Source organism: Carcharodon carcharias, chromosome 9, assembly GCF_017639515.1.
Source record: "Carcharodon carcharias isolate sCarCar2 chromosome 9, sCarCar2.pri, whole genome shotgun sequence".
NCBI classification, from domain to species: domain Eukaryota; kingdom Metazoa; phylum Chordata; class Chondrichthyes; order Lamniformes; family Lamnidae; genus Carcharodon; species Carcharodon carcharias.
Window position 1 is genome coordinate 44,003,015 of NC_054475.1, and position 21,304 is coordinate 44,024,318.

General features: G+C 42.7%; 1 protein-coding gene across 3 annotated transcripts in view; it reads left to right on the top strand.

Moving 5' to 3' along the window:
* The window catches only part of LOC121282344 (alpha-1,3-mannosyl-glycoprotein 4-beta-N-acetylglucosaminyltransferase C-like), a 146,094-nt gene that overhangs the window by 57,307 nt on the left and 67,483 nt on the right, over positions 1–21,304 (top strand). Inside the window, exon 1 of one of the 3 annotated variants that reach the window (XM_041196044.1) lies at positions 6,091–6,462. The exons of the other annotated variants lie outside the window; for them this stretch is intronic. The gene's annotated coding sequence lies outside the window, so the exon portion shown is untranslated. Of the gene's footprint in view, positions 1–6,090; positions 6,463–21,304 lie in introns of those variants that run through there. 3 annotated transcript variants of the gene reach the window in all.

A 21,304-nucleotide genomic window follows, 5' to 3' on the forward strand; every position in this document is an offset into this window, starting at 1 on the left:
TTTTATTGTAAATGGAAAGCAAATCATTACTCTGTCTTGGCAATCACAAACACCACACACCCATTTTGTTGGAGAGTGCTTGATCTCTTTCTCAGGAAGCTAAAACTCACAGGCACAGGCTGTCAGTCAGGTTTTTGAAATGGAAATCTATGAAGCAGGCCTGAAGTGAGATTTTGTGAGGACAAACACGAAACAGATTGCAAACCTGTTCAAATACAGGCAGCTGGGATCATTTTTGCAAGAATGAGGCTGCACACGTGAAATTCCCGAAACAAAATAAGCAAACCTGTCACGTAAATATTTAAGGCAGCCACAGTGGTTGGCTCACAGATGACAGAGTGTTGCTGGCAACCTGTCACCTACTTATAGGGGCTGCTATAAGTCGCAGTTGCTCACAGACCTTATGAATTATGGATCCTTCATGGCCAAGAAAGAACACCAGTAACTCACTGTCACTAGTTGAGATATCGCTTATTTATTCCATCCCTCTTCAGAAGATCAGCAGGTGCGATGGTTCTGCTCCCTTCAAACACATACTGCTGTGTGGGCTCTGGATTAATGCAGAAAACTGTTGTGTTATTCCAGCAGTTTAATGAGTCATGACATGAACCTCGTATGATGCGAACCAAGGGCTCAATGCTTGTTTTCCATTATAACAAACGTTGCTGATAACTGAATTTGTCAGTGCTTTTCACTGAGTGAATGTTCTGTTACCAGAATCAACAAACCTCACAAGTAGAAGTCAGCACACGCAAACAGAAAGCCTGAGGGCACCACTCTTCAGCCCAGCTCTTGTGGTCCTTCTGCAATTTGGAAGAACACAAACAAAATTTGGCATTGATCGCAATGGAGTAACATCACCACGTGGCACTTGACAGACAACAGGAGTGCAGTCACATGGATATAGATCCAGGTACAATCAGAATCAGCCTGTTTGCTAAGACTGTGCTAAATGTCTTCTTTGAAATGAAACAAAGATGGTGCTGCTTGTCCACCACCTAATTAATGAAAGGACGTGAAGGGGCTACTTGTAACATGCCCTACCGCAGATTCTGCCTCCTCATTACAATCTCCTGAGGAATAAATGGCTCTGATAGCAATTCCCGTCACCCCTACCAGTCTAAATGTGGGCTGGGGGGTGAGGGCAGTTAGAAATGAGGGAAGGATTTACCAAAGCCTCCCCCCACTCCTGCTCCATCTGCCACTAATTCCGCTGCCTTCCCACCAAGTCTCGATGTTAACCCCTTCTGTCAGGCAGGACAAGGAAGGCAAAGAGCTCCTCGCTGAATATGCAGATCAAGACCTGATGACATCAGTCAGACCAAACCTGCCAGGAGGTGGATCATGGCCTAGGAGAGGTCCAGGCCCAGGCCCAGGCAGATATGTTTTAAAACCTTATTTTGGATAGGCCATGACGAGCAGGTCTCACAAGTAAGACTTAACCTGGGCTTCACCCCACCACCCAATCACCTATGCCCTCCACCGTCCCCCAATCTCACCTGCACCCTGACTGTCTTTTGGCTGGGATATCAAATTGAGGGTGAAAAAATTCCCACGGCACTAGTCTGAAGAAGAGCAAGGGATTTATCCCCACTGGTCAACATTTATCCCTCAATCAACATGACAAAAACAGACTATCTGGCAGTTATCACATTGCTATTTCTGGGAACTTACTGTTGTAGTATAAGGGTCTGGCACATATAGGGTTAACATAGTACAGTACTGCCCACACAATGATATAAGAGAACACATGACCCACACCTAGGGGTCAGTCTAGTGTTGGACAGAGCTGTGTGCACAAGCAAGCATGGAGACAGCTCTTAACTTGAACCCTTTACTGCATATGTACATGGTTCTTGTAGTTAATAAACACATACAGTTAACCCACTTAAGACCATGAAGACATTATTAAGACCCATCGAATGGGTATCCAGCCACTTTACAACATGGTAGCTGTGTATGGAAAAACCAAAAACCTCGAAAAAAGTGCAGAGAAAAACTAAAGTCCTGCAAGACTAAAGAAAAATTCAAAGAAGCATTTTGACCTGAAGAAAAGCTCAGGAAGCAGAAATGCAGAGGAAGATCACCAGATAAGAGCTCCAAAGAAAGGCTTGAAAGCAGAAGGTGGAAATTTAAAATTCATCACTGCATCAGAATCCACAGGATCTCTTGAAAGTCCAGCTTCATATGAACATACGAACAAGGAGTAGGCCATTCAGCCCCTTGAGCCTGCTCCGCCATTAAATAAGAGCATGGCTGATCTGATAGTAACCTAAAATCTGCATTCTACCTACCCCTGATAACCTATTACCCCCTTCCTTACCAAGGATCTATCCATCTCTGCTCTAATAATATTCAAAGACTCTGCTTCTACTACCTTTTCAGGAAGAGAGTTCCAAAGACTCACGGCCCTCTGAGTGAAAAAATTTCACCTCATCTTAGTTTTAAATGGGCAACCCCTTAGTTCTAGATTCTCCAACAAGAGGGAATATCCTCTCCACATCCACCCAGTCAAGACCCCTCAGGATCTTATATGTTCCAATCAAGTTACCTCTTACTCTTCTAAACTCCAGCGGATACAAGCCTAGTCTGTCCAACCTTTCCTCATAAAACAACCCACCCATTCCAGGTATTAGTCTGGTAAACCTTCTCTGAAGTGCTTCCAACGTATTCCCAGAGTGCCGAGTCTGAGGACCTAGCGGGGTGAGCTAAAGCTTTCAAATTCCAGGATACAGCAAGCCCTGAGAAGCTTTTAAATAGTTCTGTGGTCAGAAACTGCCCTTTAAAAACTGTCGGAAAAACCAGATTCCCAAGTCGGTGCCTGAACATTTGGTGTCTGAGCTCACTCCAAGAAGAAACAAAAATAACATTTTTTTAAAAATTAATTTGGGAAAAAAAGATGACTAAAGAATCAGCTTTAAAAGCCAGCAAAGGCCAGGATTTGATGTTTTCGTGACCCTGAAGCTGAAAATGGAGAAGGTCTGCAGTTAGTCAATCCAAACAGCCATGGTTTAAAATCCTTTCAAGGCTCAGTGCAAGCACCATTGCAGTGGGAGCCCACCAAAACTGGCAAGCACTGTAAAACCCTTTGTCTTCAAATGAACGGTGAACCCTTCTTGAATTTCAGCAACTTCTCAAAGCTAAGCCTGCAGTGTAAAATGTTTTAACCACAGGTCTGAAATCCACTCTTCCAGAACAATTTGGACTTATCCAAGTGCCCTGATCAATCACATAATTGGGGGCTTTGGAGAAAAAAGATTCCTTAGATACATGGTCGCTTCAGGTCTGGATGAAAAGACAGAGGCTGAACAAGTTAACACACTGCTTTACTTGGTAGGCCCGATAATGGACAACATTATTGCTGGTCAAGGAATCAATGAATCATCTGCTAAATTTGAAGAACTACTAAAATCATTCATTGTTTATTATAACCTAAGAAGCAACAAAATAAGGGCTAAACAGCAGCCAGTTGAACCTGTCATGTCATTCATTAATGATCTGTACAGGATGGCCGAAGGCTGCGAATACGGAATAAAATCGGAACTTATCAGGGATGGAATCGTTGTAGGAGTGGCGGACGACACACTCTCAGACATGCTGCAAACAAAGTAAGATCTAACCCTCGAGAAAGCCATCCAGATTGTTAGGCAGTCTGTACTCTGTGTGCAGCACAGTTCCATTTTAAGAGGAGAAAGTAAACCATGTTACAAAGGAAACCCACAGTCCAGTTAGTTAAACAACACAGAAACAGGGGCACAGCAGACCAAGTGAAGCAATACCCTAATTGACCAGTAGAGTGACAATGCCGGTGTTGTGGAGCAAAGCGCCCCCACAGGTGAGATCAATGTCCTGCAATTTCAACCCAATGCTTTCAATGTAACAGAATTGACACTTCAGCAAACTGTGCAAGGCCAAAACAGCTAAACGTACAGAAGACCCAAAGATGACCATGAGATTGAGAGCGCACACCAAAAGGACACACTGCCATGCTTCCTGGGTGAGGTCAAAGATCCTGGATTTTCGTATTGGAATACAGATATTAATGGCCGTCTCACAAACTTTAGGTTGGACACGGGAGCCAGTGTTCCGGTCCTAGTGGACAAAGAACCGTGTCTGAGAGACCTCTGGCTATGATCAACAAACACACCACTCTATGGACCCAGAGGAATCCAACTCCTGGTCATAGGCATGATTCTGGAAGCGTTAAGGTGTGGCAGTAAACAAATCTTCGAGCTGATGTAGGCCATCCATAACCAGTCTTTTTCTCTTTTAAGCAGAGATGTCTGTGTAGCCCTGAATCTCCCCAAAACAGCAGAAAATGTCAAGGCAACTGCTGTCGTAAATTATACAGAACACTAAACTCCTGAGAGCTCAAACAGGAAAGAGTATCCTGGCTGGTACTTCAGCTCTAAACTGTCTTCTGTCTCTCTTTGCAAAGCAGGTTTGTCCATTTTTGTTACAGGTGCTGGAAAGCCCTCATTGGTCGGACCAGCCAACCACTCAAATGGTTACCATGATGCATTCAGTGGATGATAAACAAGAGAACAGCCAACAACCAGAACAGTCTCAACCTCTGGCTCTGAGAGCTGTTGACGAGGTCAACACTGTGGTGGCAAAGCAAACACTACAACTCCCAGACAGCGTAACAGTGCCACTGACAATGTTGGAACCAAATAGCAGCCGTCCATTGCTGACAGCACACTACACAGCCAAACACAAAAGTCAGCTAACTTAAAAAAACACATCCTCATAACAAGAATGGCCATCTTCCATCACAGAGGACATCGTAATGACCCACACAATGAAGGAAGTGGAGGAAAAAAAACATGGAGAAGGACACTGCATTTGCCCACCCAGCAAAAAGGAGGATGAGCAGCAACCACAACTGCCGAGTCGACAAAGAGTGGCTCAGTACTAAGGAATGGAAAAAGAGGATGAAAACATACCCAGATACCAGAACGACCTCCAAATCAACAAAGTTTACCTGGAACGACAGTAGTGCAAACGAGACATGGAAGAGTTATGAGGCCTCCAGACCACCTGAACCTATGGATTCAGAGACCTGGGGTTGGGGGGGGGGGGGGGGGGGGGGGGGGGCTGCTGCTGGTGTGGATGGTGTTGTAATAACAATGTCATTACAAGAGGTAAACTAGAAAAATTTGAAATACATTTGATTAATACTTGGGATGAGGTGTAGTTTGGTACATATGGGGTTAAGGTGGGACTGAGCACAGTACCGCCCACACACTGATGTAAGAGAACATATGACAACTGAACCTAGGGGTTAGTGTTGGACAAAGCCTTGCGCACAAGCAAGCACGGAAACACCTCCTAGCTTGGACCCTTTACTGTAACTCTTTTTGAGTTAAACCAATTAAACTAAATTAACAAAATTAGGATAAATCAAGCACAGCCCCTTATTCAGGTCAGCTGTAAAACTAAGAACAAAGTTTAAAGGAAACTTACAAACTTTAAACCAAAATGTGATTAAAGGGGTTAATAAAGCACCCCAGTCCCCACGGTGCCCACCGAGCACGGAAGGCCTCGAGAGTGCCGGCAGACACCGCGTGCTCCCTCTCCAAGGACAACCGGCCGCGAACGTAGCCGCGGAAGAGGCCTTTACTGTATATATGTACATAGTTCTTGTAGTTAATAAATACATACAGTTAACCCCTTAAAGACTATGAAGACTTCTTAAGGCCTACCAAACAATATCTAACATCCTACAACAACACTGCAAGTTTGGCTGCAGCATTACAATAGTGACTACACTTAAAAGGTATTTCATTGGTTATAAAGCGCTTTGGAATGCCATGAATGTTGCTATCCAAATGTAAATCCTTCGTTTTCTAATTCCCAGCAAAACAGTAGTCTCCGCAGTTTTTTTGTTTTTATCTCTCGCTGACTGTTCACTCTGTTCTCACCAATGACACCTTTCACTTCTGCCTCTCCCGTGAATGCAACATGTGCGGGGAGACGTAAGCAGAGCAGTCTTTGAAATTATTATTTCACCATCCCTGTATTCCGGAAATTAATAAACGTAAGAGAACACACAAAGAGGTATGGCGTAAAACCAGAGCCTTTACACTAGTGTGTGGGGAGTATATTAAATCTAATTAAGTGTAGTAATTGATACACTCCTCTAACCTAGGATGTGGAATGAATGACGGCTCTATCTACCTATACTACTGGGAAAGTTTTTTTTAAAAAATCCGCCCACTGTGCCCACATGTTTTGCACTCACTCAGAAGAATGCAGATTCCGCCCAGGATTATGCACGGCAATTAAACTACAAGCTGCTGACTGGAACTACGAAGGAAATGCAACGCCTTCAGATGACTTTGCAACACATACAACAGTGAACTCGAAGTGTTTCAGTCGCCCGACTGTAATTTATTCCTAGGTGGACGACTCCGACCCAAAGCCCTTTTGTTTGCCGCTGATCTGCGCCTGGCCACCCAGGTATTTTGATTTATTTCCTGAACTCTTAAACATTTCATCTTCAGCCAGTGTGTTTTTTTATGTAGAGAAACAGATGTAACTGCAGGGGTATGGTTCAGGTAGGAAGCGAGAAAGTTTTGTTTCACTTCTGAGCAGTCCCAGGCGGAACAGAGCGTTATTTATTTCGACACAGCTGCGGAAACCAGGAAGTTCAATTACAGCCAATATTGGCAGAAAATAAAACGTTTAGTTATCTGTAAACCACGTTTTTGAACTATTTTAAGGACTTTCTGTCAACAGATCGGTGAGGGTGGTTGCCAAACGTGTTTTATCTTTGGAGTAGAAAATGAATATATACTTTTTTTTTTAAGAAGTACTCCATTTCACAGAGGAAGTAGAATGGGACCTCTGGTTGTGTGAAGGCAGTTAAGTTTTGACTTTTTAGTGTTTTATCTGCGTTAAAGAAAAAAAATTACAGAATAAATTTTAATATGTAGGGTGTGAAGATGGAGGAGGCGGATGTGGTTATATAGTCACTGAAAATGTGATCGGATCTGAAAGCTGACTCCCAGCTCACAACATGTGGTCTTAACTCGGACACATTTGGCTGGTAGCGCCTAACCTCCTCCAGAGAGGCAGGTTAGCAATTTTGGATGTGTTAACTCGTGAACTACAGTAATATTTCAGCGTTTCAATATCGATACACATGCATTAAGTTTGCTGCATTTCCTGAAACTCTACATTGAGGTCAAGAACAAAATAACGATTCATCTGTACCTTGCTCGTACTGCTTTCTACCCTTAATTAGCACATTCCTTAGATAATATCACCACCTTCAACACCTCTTTGTCCTTTTGTCTGTGACATCTTTTGGTTATGTCCACCTACCGCTGGCCCTCTATCCAGCTCTACTTGTCCCACCCCTCCCCCCCCCAAACCAGCTTATATTTCACCTCTCTTCTATTTTTCCTTAGTTCTGTTGAAGGGTCATTTGGACTTGAAACGTTAACTGTGTTCCTCTCCGCTGATGCTGCCAGACCTGAGTTTTTCCCGGTATTTTTGTTTTTGTTTTGGATTTCCAGCATCCGCAGTTTTTTGCTTTTAACGATTCATGGGGGTTCATTTAAAAGCCAGGCAAATACAGCAATAAATATTCAAAGCCTTTCATCCTCCCCTGCCCCCCTTTGGAAAAGATGTGTTCCGAGTACTTGGTGGTGAGACTAATTTCTGCCTTCTGAGGTATTGAAACTGAAGATCAGTGGCAACATGACTGCTCTAGATTGGGCCTTGGGCAGGGAACGAGATGTATTTCATCAGCAACAAAAGCCAGCTGGAGAGAGACCTGCAAATTGTAAGTTGGTCAGGTTGGGGGGTGGGGGGCAGGGGGCAAGTATAAAGGTCAGACTCACAGGAGGTATTACCCATCTAACAGGCTGTACAGGATCCCTATGGTTCAGCTTCCTTGACCTCCTTGAAAGAGCAGTGCTTCAGGCAGTGGCAAATACCTACAACCTCGTGGAAGATGATCAGCTCCCTACTGAACCTGGTGGAAACACATTCACCAGAGGCTGTGAACGTGACCAGCGCCCTCAACGTTTTTGTGCCTCCAAACCCTTCCAGGGCATGACCCAGAGACATACCCAGAATCTCCCAGTGGCTGCACAGATTTACATAATGGTAGACACCACTGATTTCTGGCCAGGGCTGGAAATTGTGTTCATTTCACCTGTGATGATGCCAATCAGAATAAGCAGGTGCTTGGGTTTGTCTCTCTGACTGGCTTGCCACAGGGTCCAGGGTGCCATTGACTGCACAAGTGGCAATCCACGCATCCCCAGACAACCAGGAGTGTTCATCCAGTGGGAAAGCATGAAAAAGGCGCAGCATTGCGCAGCAGCAAGGACTGGAATTGAGAGAAGACAAGCCATTGCGTACATGTGGTCAGCTGATGAGTCCGATGATGAGGGAAGAAAGTTGGTGGCCCCAACACAAGCACAAGCTGCCCAGATTGCTACCTGGAAAGCCAGGGAAAAGGTCAGTCAGTTACCCCGACAAGACTGCTGTAACTGTAACATTCACATCCAAACTCCATGCGTTTCTGCCCACCCTCCTCAATTCTAACCCAGAAAGCAGCCCTATGAAAAACCTACCATCCATTGCGTATCCAGCCCTCCACTGCACTGTTCGCCATCAATTCGTATCTTCCATTCATCATGAGGCAGCTCACAAGGTGAGTTTCCACCTGTTGCTGGGTGGCCTAAGGGTGAGATTCACCAGTCCCCGGGTGGCAGACTGCTGGGTAAAATACTGGCGAGCCATGTTCAGAGGGCTCCTCAACATAATCTCGCCCACTGAGCCATTCACCCAGGGGTGGGAACAGTAGCAGCTTGGTCACCTAATGACCAAGGGCTAGCAGCCAATTTAGCCAACTGCACGCCCAGATTGAGGACTGTCTCCTAGATACCCATCACACAAGGTCCATGGAGCTTTCTAGTGGTTGGGGGTGGGGGAGCCATCGCATCTGGAGGCTCCAGGGTCCAAGGAGGGGTCCACGGAAGCAAAGGATGCCCCTGCGGCCCTGAGCTCATCAATGGAGGGGTTAACCCTCTGAGCACCTGAGGCCTTCCTACCTGGCCCAGACAGAAAAATAATTTCTGATTCCCTTGCTATGGTGCCTCAAAATGGAGGAGCCATCTCGTTCTCCTTGCAGCCTCAGCACCCGCTGTACCGAATATACCTTGCTAAATTCAACGATGGAACCACAACCCCCCAGGGTAAAGAATTACAAACAAAAACAAAAATACCTGGAAAAACTCAGCAGGTCTGACAGCATCTGCGGAGAGGAATACAGTTGATGTTTCGAGTCCATATGACCCTTCATCAGAACTAAGATGAAGAGTCATACGAAACGTCAACTGTATTCCCCTCCGCAGATGCTGTCAGATCTGCTGAGTTTTTCCAGGTGTTTTTGTTTCGGATTCAGATTTCCAGCATCCGCAGTATTTTGCATTTAAAGAATTACAAAGATTCACAACCCTTTGCATGAAGAAATTTCTCCTCATCTTAGTCATAAACAATCAAGCCCTAATCCTGAGACTATACTGCCATGTTCCAGATTCCCCAGCCAGGGGAAACACAACTCCACATCTACCCTGTCAAGCCACCCACTGTCTAGGCAATTTGAACAAGGTACCAGAAATAAATATAATTTACAGATATCCTAAAAAGCCAGTTGGTGAAGGATAGAAGGCTAGAGTTCGTGGAACTACACTATAAAAAGGATCATTGTCTTTGGGGTTGGAGGAAAGAAGCAAAAGTACAAATGGAAATTAATATTTGATCTGTTCTTGTAGAACAAAGAAAGCAGCACTATGATTGAGTTAACATGAAAGCTTAAGGTGAATTCACCAGCTCACCTCAGTACTGGTTATCTCACGGCCACTAACCTGATCATTACGTTTGTTTTATGAACCATTTGTTTACGTTTACACGCACACCAAGCCATTGTTGATGCTGCTCTAGGGTTACCAGCAGTGAAGATGCATTCATTTGCTAAATCAAGCTGGGAGGCAGTGAAATTCCTTCTGCATCATGATTATTTCACTGATAAAGGTTATTGTGTATAAAATAGCCAGTTTGTAACATGAGTGTTTTTTTTCCAGTAAAATTACCATGGTGGACTCTAATCTTGTGTCAAGCTGTACTCGGTTTCAAATAAAATATACTTCCCTCTCTCGAGAACTAAAATGGAGATCTTTTGTCTTCATCACCTTCTGACAATAATCCGTGTTGGAATAAAGTAACATTTTTTTAGTACCTGTAGCGGCATGTCCTAATATACTTTTATATTTTAGTTTCTTAACTTTGACATTTTCTGGACTCTTCATGCAGTTTGTCTCCTGATAAACTAATTCAAGGATATAGTCTTTTTTTAGGGCGGAGGTGGTAGGGAGAAGGATCCTGTGCCATGTTTATTCATCCATGGCTTATAAGGTATATAGCATTTACATAGTCCCTTTCTCTTTGTTGAATGTTAATGAAAAAGTAATTAGCTCTCTGTTATCCTTTCAATAACTTAGAGTGCCAACCAAAATGTTTGTTTAATCTCATATGATCACCAAGGGAATTAATGTTTTAAAGAATCCAGACCTCTAGAATTTAGGGATGACGATAAACTGAAGCCTGCTGTGCTTATGTGTTTCATATCAATGTGGTAAAACAAACATCATTAGGTAGCATAGTCTTCATGCTGCAGAAATGTGACTGTATGGTTCCTGAATAATTTCAGTATTTTTAACTGTTCATGGAATATTAACACAGTGTAATGACTTTCCGTACAGTAAGATGCTAATTGACAAGCTGCGCTTTGATCAGTTCTATATTTGAATTGGAATGCAACTAGATGGAGATCTGCTACTTGAGGGGAAAAAATACTTTTCTCTACCTGTCAATAGACATCAGGGAGGAGCAGAACAGAAGCTATTATATCCTGAGTTATGGTAAAGTGTATGCTGCTCTCAAAGAACAATTATAGCAGGCAATTTAAGCAACCTTTAGGCTTTCCTGATAAGTATCATTTAATACAATGGGCATTTTTAAAAATTCATTCATGGGATATTGGTTAGGCCATCATTTGTTGGCCATCCCTAATTGCCCTTGAGAAAGTGGTGGTGAGCTTCCTTGGTGAACTGCTGCAGTCCATGTGTAAAGTAATGTCACAGTGCAATTTGTTAGGGAGTGCCAGGCCTTTGACCCATACAGATATAATGAAAGGATGGTAACATATTTCCAAGTTAAGAGGACCTGTGACAAGAAGAGGAACATGCAGGTGGCTGTGTTCCCATGGAGCTGTTTTTCTAGATAATAGAGGTCACGCTATTAGAATGTGCTGTCAAAGGAAGCTTGGTGAGTTGTTGTAGTGCAGCGGTAGAAGGAGTAAATATTTTTAAAATAGCGGATGGGGCTGTTGATCAAGTGACTTCTTTGTCCTGGATACTGCTTGAGTGCTCTTGGAGCTGCACTCCACCAGGAAGGTGGAGCGTATTCCATTAAACTCCTGACTTGTGGATGGTCGACAAGTTTTGGGGAATCAAGAGGTAAGTTATTTGCTACAGAATATCCAGCCTCTGATGTGTTTTAATAGTCAGTATTAATGTGGCTGGTCCAGTTTAAGTTTCTGGTCAATGGGTAACCCCTAAGATGTTTATGATGGGGGATTTGGTGATGGTAATGCTGTTGAATGTGGGAGAGGAGGTGGTCAGACTTGTTCTGGCTGGCATGAAAATTACTTGCCACTTATCAGCCCAAGCCTGAATGCTGCATGGGGGCACAGACTGCTTCAATATCTGGGGAGCTCAGAATGAAGTATCAATGAACATCCTGATCTTATGATGGAAAGAAGGTCATTGAAGCAGCTGAAGATGAGGAACTGCTGCAGCAAGATCCCAGGACTGAGATGACTGATCTCCAACAATCACAATCATTGTCCTTTTGTGCTAGGTACAACTCCAACCAGTGGAGAGTTTTTCCCCCTGACTTCAGGTTTGCTAGGACTCCTTTATGCCACACTCGTTCAAATGCTGCCTTGATGTCAAGGGCAGTCGCTCTCATCTCACCTCTGTTACTCAACTCTTTTTTGTTCAAGCTGATGGAGTACAATTCTGCTGTTACTGATCCGCACATCACCTCAATGATGCCCAGTTTTGAGCTGCTTGATCTGTTCTGAATCTATCCCATTTAGGCAGTGGCAGTGCCACATGACATGATGGAGGGTGTCCTCAGCGTGAAAAATGGGACTTTACCTCTGGTAGTGGTTACTCCTTGCAATACTCTCATGGACAGGTGCATCTGCGACAGGTAGATCTGAGGACGAGGTCCCCCCCCGCCCTTATTGGCTCTCTCACCACCTGCTGCAACTCCAGCCTCAGTGCAAGTGCGCCTTATAAAGAAACCACAGATCTGCTCTGAAGTTGAGATGCTAGAAGGTAGCAGAAATTTGGCAAGTCACTAAAGTCAAGATTTCTTCCTTGTGGAAGAGATTGCTCTGGTAGTGTAGTATGTAAATAAGTCATGTGATTCTTTTTTAAGTTATTCACAGACCTGCTGCTTGCTTGTTTTTTAAATGCCCCTGAAATGGGGAGGAAAATCCAGAACAGAGAAGAGAGCTCTCGGATTTTTGAGTTCAGAAAAGCTTCAGCCTCCAAGTAGCTGTGAAGCAGCTTGAAGACTTTCTCAGTCTATCTAACAAATGAATGAATAGAGGCTGCGTGCCGGGTACCATTTTTACAATTTTTATATCAAGTGGCACTGACAGTATATTAATGTTATCTTACCGTGTACACCTAATTGATAAAGATCTTATTCAGTGAATATTTGATATGCTTTCTAATGTTGTCTCCAATTTCTGCTCAGCATATTGACTCATGTTGATGCAGGTTGGTACCAGTAATTCATTCAAGCGACAGGTTTTTCATGTGTTAGTAAGCTGGCAATGTGGGATGTTACGGACATGCCCAATCAAGTTGCTCTTCAGATTCCTCATGCATGAACTTTTATGTTGAAATCATTGGGTAGAAGCCAGAGACAGAAACCTTTTTTTTGCTCCTTTCTTAAACCAAGAATACCTTTTGTCAAATATAATGTCCCTAACTAATTCAGCACAATGATACATGCTAACTGCATTTCACATTGAGAGCCTGGTCAATGCGTCACTATTTGCTGACAAAACAATCCATGCCTCCTCCACGTTACATTCCAAACCATGATGAGCTACAATTACTTTGGATGAGATCTCTCTCTCTCTTTTTCTCTTGTGCCTGCTCCCTCCCTCCCCTCCCTTGCATGTGAGCGTGCCAAAGAAGAGAGCGCCCCTTACACGCGCGCCCCTCACATGCACGCCCCTGCCCTTGTGGCCCTGCCCTCACTGAATCACCAAGTTTATCAATACAAGTCGCCCCTTCACATTTGCTGTATGTACACTGATTTTTCTTTATTTCCCTAATATAGTTTCAGGTTCACAAGTAGAAATGAGTTAACTAGTCATTGATACTGCTTGAAAGGCAGAACAACACAATGAATATCATAATTACAATACCTAAGGTTATTCAGAATAACTTGTCTGTGTTTGTACTACATTTGGATCTAATTACTCTAATCTAATACCATCACCACCCCACCCCCACCCTCCCGGAGGAGACAACCTGGAACTGGGGGGAATTAGAGTCTGCAGATATAAGATTTCAAACTGAGGGAATGCAGTAGTTGAATTCTGATGTTCTTAACGCTTTATTCCTGGCTTTATTAGAAAGCAGTGGAATTATTTAACTTTCTTCAACAAGCTATTTAAAAATATATATAAATATATAGCAAGGCCTTTGAACACAAGAACGGAAAAAGCAAGAGCAGAGTCTCTGACAGCAGGAGAGGCACAATGCTGAGATATTAAGAAAATTTATTTAGAGGAACCTTCAAACACAGGATTGGGAAATAGGGGTATCGTCCACCTCACCACCTCACCACTCTTTTCTCGTTCCTTTTACTATTTATCAGGTCTTTATCTAAATTCTTCTTAAATATCAATAGTTTCTTACTGTAAACCATTTTATATTCTATTCAGCCTTTGCTGTAGAACAGGCATGCAGGAGCCGGAACATTGTAAAGTTTGAAGCAGCAACTTACCTTCCCAGCTCAGTTTTATTTCTATTATTTGTTAACGGGATGTGGGCTTCGTTGGCTGGGCCAGCATTTATTGTCCATCCCGAGTTGCACTTGAGAAGGTGGTGGTGAGCTGCCTTCTTGAACCGCTGCGGTCCATGTGGTGTAGGTACACCCACAGAGCTGTTAGGAAGGGAGTTCCAGGATTTTGACCCAGTGACGATGAAGAAACAGCGATATATTTCCAAGTCAGGGTGATGAATGGCTTGGAGGGGAACTTGCAGGTGGTGGCGTTCCCATGTGTCTGCTGCCCTTGTCCTTCTAGAAAGTAGTGGTCGCAAGTTTGGAAGATACTGTCAGAGGAACCTTGGTTAAATGCTGCAGTGCATCTTGTAGATGGTACACTTTGCTGTCACTGTGTGTTGGTGTGTTGGTGATGGAAGGACTAAATGTTTAAGGTGGTGGATGGAGTGACAGTTAACTGGGCTGTTTTGTCCTGGATGGTGTTGAGCGTCCTGAATGTTGTTGGAGCTACACTCATCCAGGTAACTGGAGGTTATTCCATCACACTCCTGATTTTGGGGAGTCAGGAGGTGAATTACCGTCCACAGAATTCCCAGCTTCTGACCTGCTTGTGTAGCCATAGTATTTATATGGCTAGTCCAGTTCAGTTTTCGGTCAAGGTAACCCCCAGGATGTTGATAGCAGGGGATTCAGTGACGGTAATGACCTCCCAGTTTTTCCACACTCAGTCAGTGACTCAGTTACACTTGCCAGCCTTTGCCTTAAACCAATTGGAGCGCAGAGGCCTTGAGCCCATTTAGCACTCACCATTCAAAGTGCTTCCTAAGATTAAAGGGTGCTTTAGGCTCACCATCCGCCCCTTTGCTGTTTGGTGGCAAGCAGCCAGGGCTGTCCTGCTGAAGTCTCCTCTCCAGAGTCACCATTGCTGTCTCGGAGGAGGGAGCGCTTACAATCCCAAAATCTAGCTCTGACTGCATTGGGAATTGCGAGCCACAGGTTGGGAAGCCCTGCCATAGTGCTTTAAGTGGTTCTGCCAGATCTATTGCTGAATTGCTAAACCAGTTGTCTACCATAAATATTCAAGATTCCAACCACTTAGACTTAAGGGAGCAGAGATAAGAGCCGTACCAGAGGAGCAACCAGAGAGTGAGAGTGTAATGGTTTTAATGGGGACAAATGTATCAAGGATACAGATTAAATGGTTTTTTGGTTGGGAATTTGAAAATGGTGCTGTTGTGTGACTTGGGGAGAATTTTTTTGATGTGTTATACATAGCATTGTATTAACAAGGAAGTACTGAAAAGATTGTTGAATTCTGATGATCCTAGGGTAGGCACTAATGCAACATAAAAGCTCCATAACTATAATTCAATGGTCGATCTATCCGTAATGATTGTACTAAATGCTCCAGAGTGTTTTGATGCTAGATTAAGGAAACTCGGATTGGTTTAATCAGCGATCTCTCCACTAAGGTTACAGGAATATTCATTGTAATAGCTGGAAGACCAGCTGCAATCAGCAACAGAAGGTCATTAAATCAGCTTGGGAATCCTAACCCGGCAAAGCCAAATTTAAAAAGTTTAAAAGAGACAACCATGAGTGAAAAACTCAAAAGGATTTAATGGCACTAATCTGAATGTCCTGTTGTGTTACTGCTTTTGACTGCTTCCCAGTTAACATTGCCACACATTTGGTTTTGAATTGAGCAGTCTGGTTTTACATTGAGCTGTCCAGAAAATGTTGCAGGATTTGGACACCCGACCCTAGATTTTTCAACCAGTATCACCTTAATACAAGCAATAATTCCTTTATGTCCTTTTGATATATACTCGAGCCTCCATCATTCTGTATGGAATTGATACATAATGCTTTATCTTGTACCAGGCAGTGCAAATGTGTTCCTGTTGGTGATCTTTTAGGATCAAATGCCTCTGTGCTTTGATTCTTCAGTAATGAAGGCAATAATAGCACTGAAGAGTGACAAATCCCCAAGACCAGATAGTTTCTACCCCAGGGTTTAAAGGATGTCAATGAGAACACTGTAGATGCCCTAATTATAATATTCCAAAGTAGTCTTGATTAAGGAATTGTTCTTTTAGATTGGAAAATTGTCACTGCTGTTTGACAAAGATGAGAGAGAGAAAGCAGGGAATTATAGACCAGTTAGCATAACATTTGTATGAAAATTGCTACGGTCTATAATTAAGGATAGGGTGAACTGACACTTTGAAATTTTCACCTGATCAAAGCCAGCATGGATTTGTAATGGGTAGGTCATGCCTGATGAACCTGATTTATTTTTTTGAAAAGGTGATGGGAGCAGTGGACAGGAGAATGTCTATGGATGTTGTTTATATGGACTCGCAGAAGGCATTTGCCGAAGTCCCTCATAAGAGACTGTTAGCTGAAGTTGAAACCCAGAGGATAGAAGGCAAATTATTGACCTAGTTAGGAAATTGACTGAGCAGCAAAGAGACAGAATAGGGATTATGGGCAGGCACTTTAATTGGCAGGATGGGACTAGTGGTGTCTTGCAAAAATCCGTATTGGGACCTTGAATATTCCCTGTGTTTATTAACAACTTAGTTGATGGAATAAAAAGTCACATTCACATTTGCCAATGACACAAAGATAGATGGCATCTTAAGCAGAGTAGAAGGGAGTATAAAATTACAAAGGAACATTGATAGATTAAGTGAATGGGCAAAACACTGGCAAATAGATTTCAGTGTAGGCAAACGTCAGGTCGTCCAATTTAGATCTATAAGGATAGAAGAGGGTAGTTTTGAAATGGTGAAAAGCTAGAAACAGCAGAGGCCCAAAGAGACTTGGAGTTCTTGTACATATTTCATTATAGTGTCATGAAGAAGTACAAACTTGGTGTTATCCAGCACTGTACAAACCAGAATTCTCTAGTAACCAGAATTTCTGACAGTGGGATTTTCTATTTAAAGCCAGTCAGTTTCAATGTTCGGAGAATGCATTCTTTAAAGAAATAAATAACAGATTGTAAAACTGCAGAAGTAGTTCTCAGGCTTTACATTGAAATTATTAAATTATTGAGTCAGCTTTGGTTCTATGGTGCCTGGACTAAGATATGCCACTCTGTGTGAAACTTGATTTTTTTTAAAAGTCGGTCTGAAGGTTGTGTCAGTTGTGGTGCCTACTGTGCTGGGTCCTTGGACTGCCCACATGCTTCGCCTCTCCCCTCAACCCCCTCAAAGACAGAGCAGCATCTTGTCTTGTGCCCGGAGTAATGCCCATTAGCTGGCATTTTTAATTAACCAGTACCACCCATTTCTGGAACACGCTGGATAACAAAGATTTTACTGTAAACAAAATGGGATGCTGACCTTTATATCTAGAGCACTAGAATTCAAGGATGTAGATGCTTCAGATTTACAAAGTCCTGGTTCGACCACACCTGGAGTACAGTGAGCATTTCTGGGCACCACAACTTTGGAAGGATATATTGACCTTAGACAGACTGCAGTGTAGATTTACCAGAATGATACCTGGACTCCAAGGGTTAAATTACGAGGGGAGATTACACAAAGTAGAGTTGTATTCCTTGGTGTGGTTTCATCAAAGTTTTCAAGATTTTGAAAATAGAAAATATTTCTGCAGCTCGGGGAGCCTAGAACTAGGGTGTCCAGTCTCAGAATTAAAGCCAGACATTCAGATGTCAAATTAGGAAACACTTCTGCAAAAAAAAGGGTGAAAGAAGTTTGGAATTCCCTTCTGGTGTATGTCAATTAATGCTAGATCAATGATAAATTTTAAATTTGCAATTGATAGATTTTTGTTATCTGCAGGCATTAAAATATATGGGATGAAGGTGGGTGTATGGAGTTAGAACAAAGATCAGCCATGATCTTATTGAAAGGCGGGACATGCTTGAGGGCTAAATGGCCCACTCGCATTCCTATGTTCACTGTCAACCAAGGCCCCAGCCTAGTTCCTATGCCCAGAAAGGTAGTGTAAATGTCAACAAAGGAACTACATATAGACGTCCAGGAACTACATATAGATGTCTAGGAAAACCTTACCTGCTGGCTCCAACCTGTGCATAGCACTTCCGTTCTTTACCTATAACATCATCACAGTTGATCAATATCTTTCAGATGCTGTAGTGTGACCAAATTTTGTACTTGGCTTACATCCTGCTTGACTTTTTTTGAGTAACTTGGAAGGATCAAGCTCCATTATGTATAAGATCAGAAATTTATCCCAATACCAAAGCAAATATCTTGTAAACAACATAGCTAACTGAGTGATTAGCATGTGATGTACTTCCTGCAGGTGGGCAACGTTTGTGGAATTCAAGATGTATATAAGCCCCTCCAAAACACAACTGGGTAAATACAGTGCTGCCATGCCCCAGCATGGAGACTCATTAAAGGGAGCACATGTCATGGAATTGAGTACAGAAGTCAGCCTGCCCCACTTGCGTTTCTCCCAATTTTTTTTCTAAAAATCAATTTAATATCTACAGAATTCACATTTCTGTAAACTGACCTCCCATAGCCAACTTTGCAATCTGTGCTCCTGTTGATGGAGAGTGCAAACTTGGGGCTTGACCTTGGTGAATCCACCTCAATTTCTGCTAAAAGCAAAATGACAATGATACATGAGAAGGCACAATTTTCAGTGCAAGCATGAATACTTGTGCAAGTGGTTGCAGTGAATTATATGATATGATCCCAGCTGAGATTACCTCGGGACAAGCCTGATCCCAGGGTGGAACCCAGCTTGATAGATCCTAATTTTTATTTGTTTGTTTAGATACGTGGAGGGGGGCTACTGAACAGAGTCACAGGCATCAGCTAATAAACCTAAAGCATAAAACATTTATTGAACAAGAAAAGATGAACTATATTACAATACTTCTTCACCCACAATTATGCCTTTTCGTATATAAAGATTTGTAAGGATAAGACAAGTTATAAAACTATCTTATACTCTAATGTTCACAGTAAGTATGCAGCCCATGTAAATATGGCGACCTGTGGTCAGACACACCACACTCTGAAACCAAGTGGCAGATGCCACCCCAAACAGATGCTATGGATCTCTCCTCAACGCGCTTCCCTCAGACACTTATCACGCCAGGAGCCAAGTGGTCTCATTGAACTCTGTCTTTCACACAAGGATTTCCAATCTCCACTCTCTAAGGACTCGCTTAGGAATCTTCTCCCAAACCAATACTTTCTCTCAGACATCTCCTGCAAGAGTTTATCTCCAGGGTTTTGAAATCCCCTTCCAATCTTACGCTTCATCTTCCGTAGATCACCACATACATTCAAGCTGTCTTACACACACACAAACTCACTGACTCAGCCGTCAACAGTATACCACTGCTTTACATGCCCATAGCAAAATGTTACAGACCTTCAGCTGTCTTTTTGGACCTTCTGGCCTCTTGCAAGCTAATCTCACTTTAAACATGTTTTCTGCAGCTTTTGTCTCTTTAAATCTGAAGCTTGGAGCCTTTCTGCCCCTCAGTCTTAACTTCCCTTAAGAAGACCTTTTCCAGGTTCATGTCCTCCTCTTTGACTAAAAGGTCTTCTTGGGACTTTCTCCTGTTCCACTCCCCTGGATTTTGGGGTCTTTCCTTTAGCTTGGGGCTGGCGATCTGCCCCCTTTGCTCCAGTCTCTCTTGGCAGCTATTTTCAAAACCGACTTAACTCAGACAGCTTCCACATCAAACTGCTGTTTCTAGCTTCTGTGTGTCTGTGGGAGGGACCTACCTCTCTGAATGCCTGTTGCTAAGCAACAGCAGCAGTTTGTTTAACTTAGCTGCAACAGTCATAAAACTCTCATTAGAAATGCAGGCACCTCTTACAGTGAAACTAAAACTCAATTTGACCATTTCTTAACACACAGACATAGGAATACAAATCAAACTTAAACATTAAAGCTAAAACTCATTCCTAACACCTACAAATACATATGTAACTTAGTTAAATTACCTCTATTTCCTAACAATATATATGGGAGCTGAATTGAGGCCTTAGCAGCAGTCTGCCCAAAACTCTGAGATGAAACAGTAAGGCTACTTGAAAATGCCCAGTGACTGCAGTAAAATATCTGACTCGAATAACCAATCAGAAGTAATACTGTCAGGAAAACAATCCTGTATGAGGACAATATTGAGGCAGATTATTGAACTGTATATAACCTAGCAATGCACAATACATTGACTAGTTACAGGCTCAATGCCATCCCGTTTCCAGGGAGTTTAATGGTTTCCAATTTCATAATTCCTTTGAGCGATTCATTAGACTGAACAAGGAATGGCATTGCTGAAAAACAGAATATGTTTGTGGAGAGAGGGTGGGAGAAAGAGGTTGAAATACAAACCTGGCTGAAGTTATGTCCAAATTGTCCCTGAAATTAAGCAGGCAAACCATATGCCCATGAATGATGCTTGCTCATGGTTTGACCTAGTGTTGGGATGTATGTATACATCAGGGGAAGAATTATTTGAAATCAACATCAAATTTAAAAAAAAAGCTGAATTCAAATTGGCTAATCCAGCATTTGCAGTGAGGAGTTGTACAAAAAAGGAATACAGCTTTTAGAATTGGGTATACAGTACTGTTGCCCTTTAACCAACACATTCCCTTTCACCTTATCTCCCTACTGTGGGCATGGAATTCGTCACGAAAGTTTACATACACTAATGCAAACAATTTTTTTCTCTACTAAGCCTCAAATTTGGGCGTGTAATTGCTTTAACAGTATGTTTACAGAGTCTTATCAGATCGCAACACACACTTAAAATCCCTGTTTGTGTTCCCTGGTGCCTACGGTGCCAGGAACATTGAAAGGGAGCAGGAAATTGTGCAGTGGTTTCATCTGTGGCTCCAGAGGAAAATTGTGTTCACAATCCTTATTCTCAGTCTTGTCTCTGTAGGCTTTGTACCATCACAGTTATTTTTATTTTCTATTTATTGACTGCGCTTGATCAGGGAAGAGAGATAGACTAACTAAGCTGCTAATCTGCTTGGTGTTCCCGTGTTAGAATATTGTTCATAGATCCTCTTTACAGATAATTACAGCTAATGGAACTGAATAAAAAGGGAGAGTCTTATCTATATGAATAAATGTCTAAGAGTTGCCATTCACACCAAAGTAAACGGTGTAAATGCATCCATGTACTAGAAAATCTGTGGAAACCCAC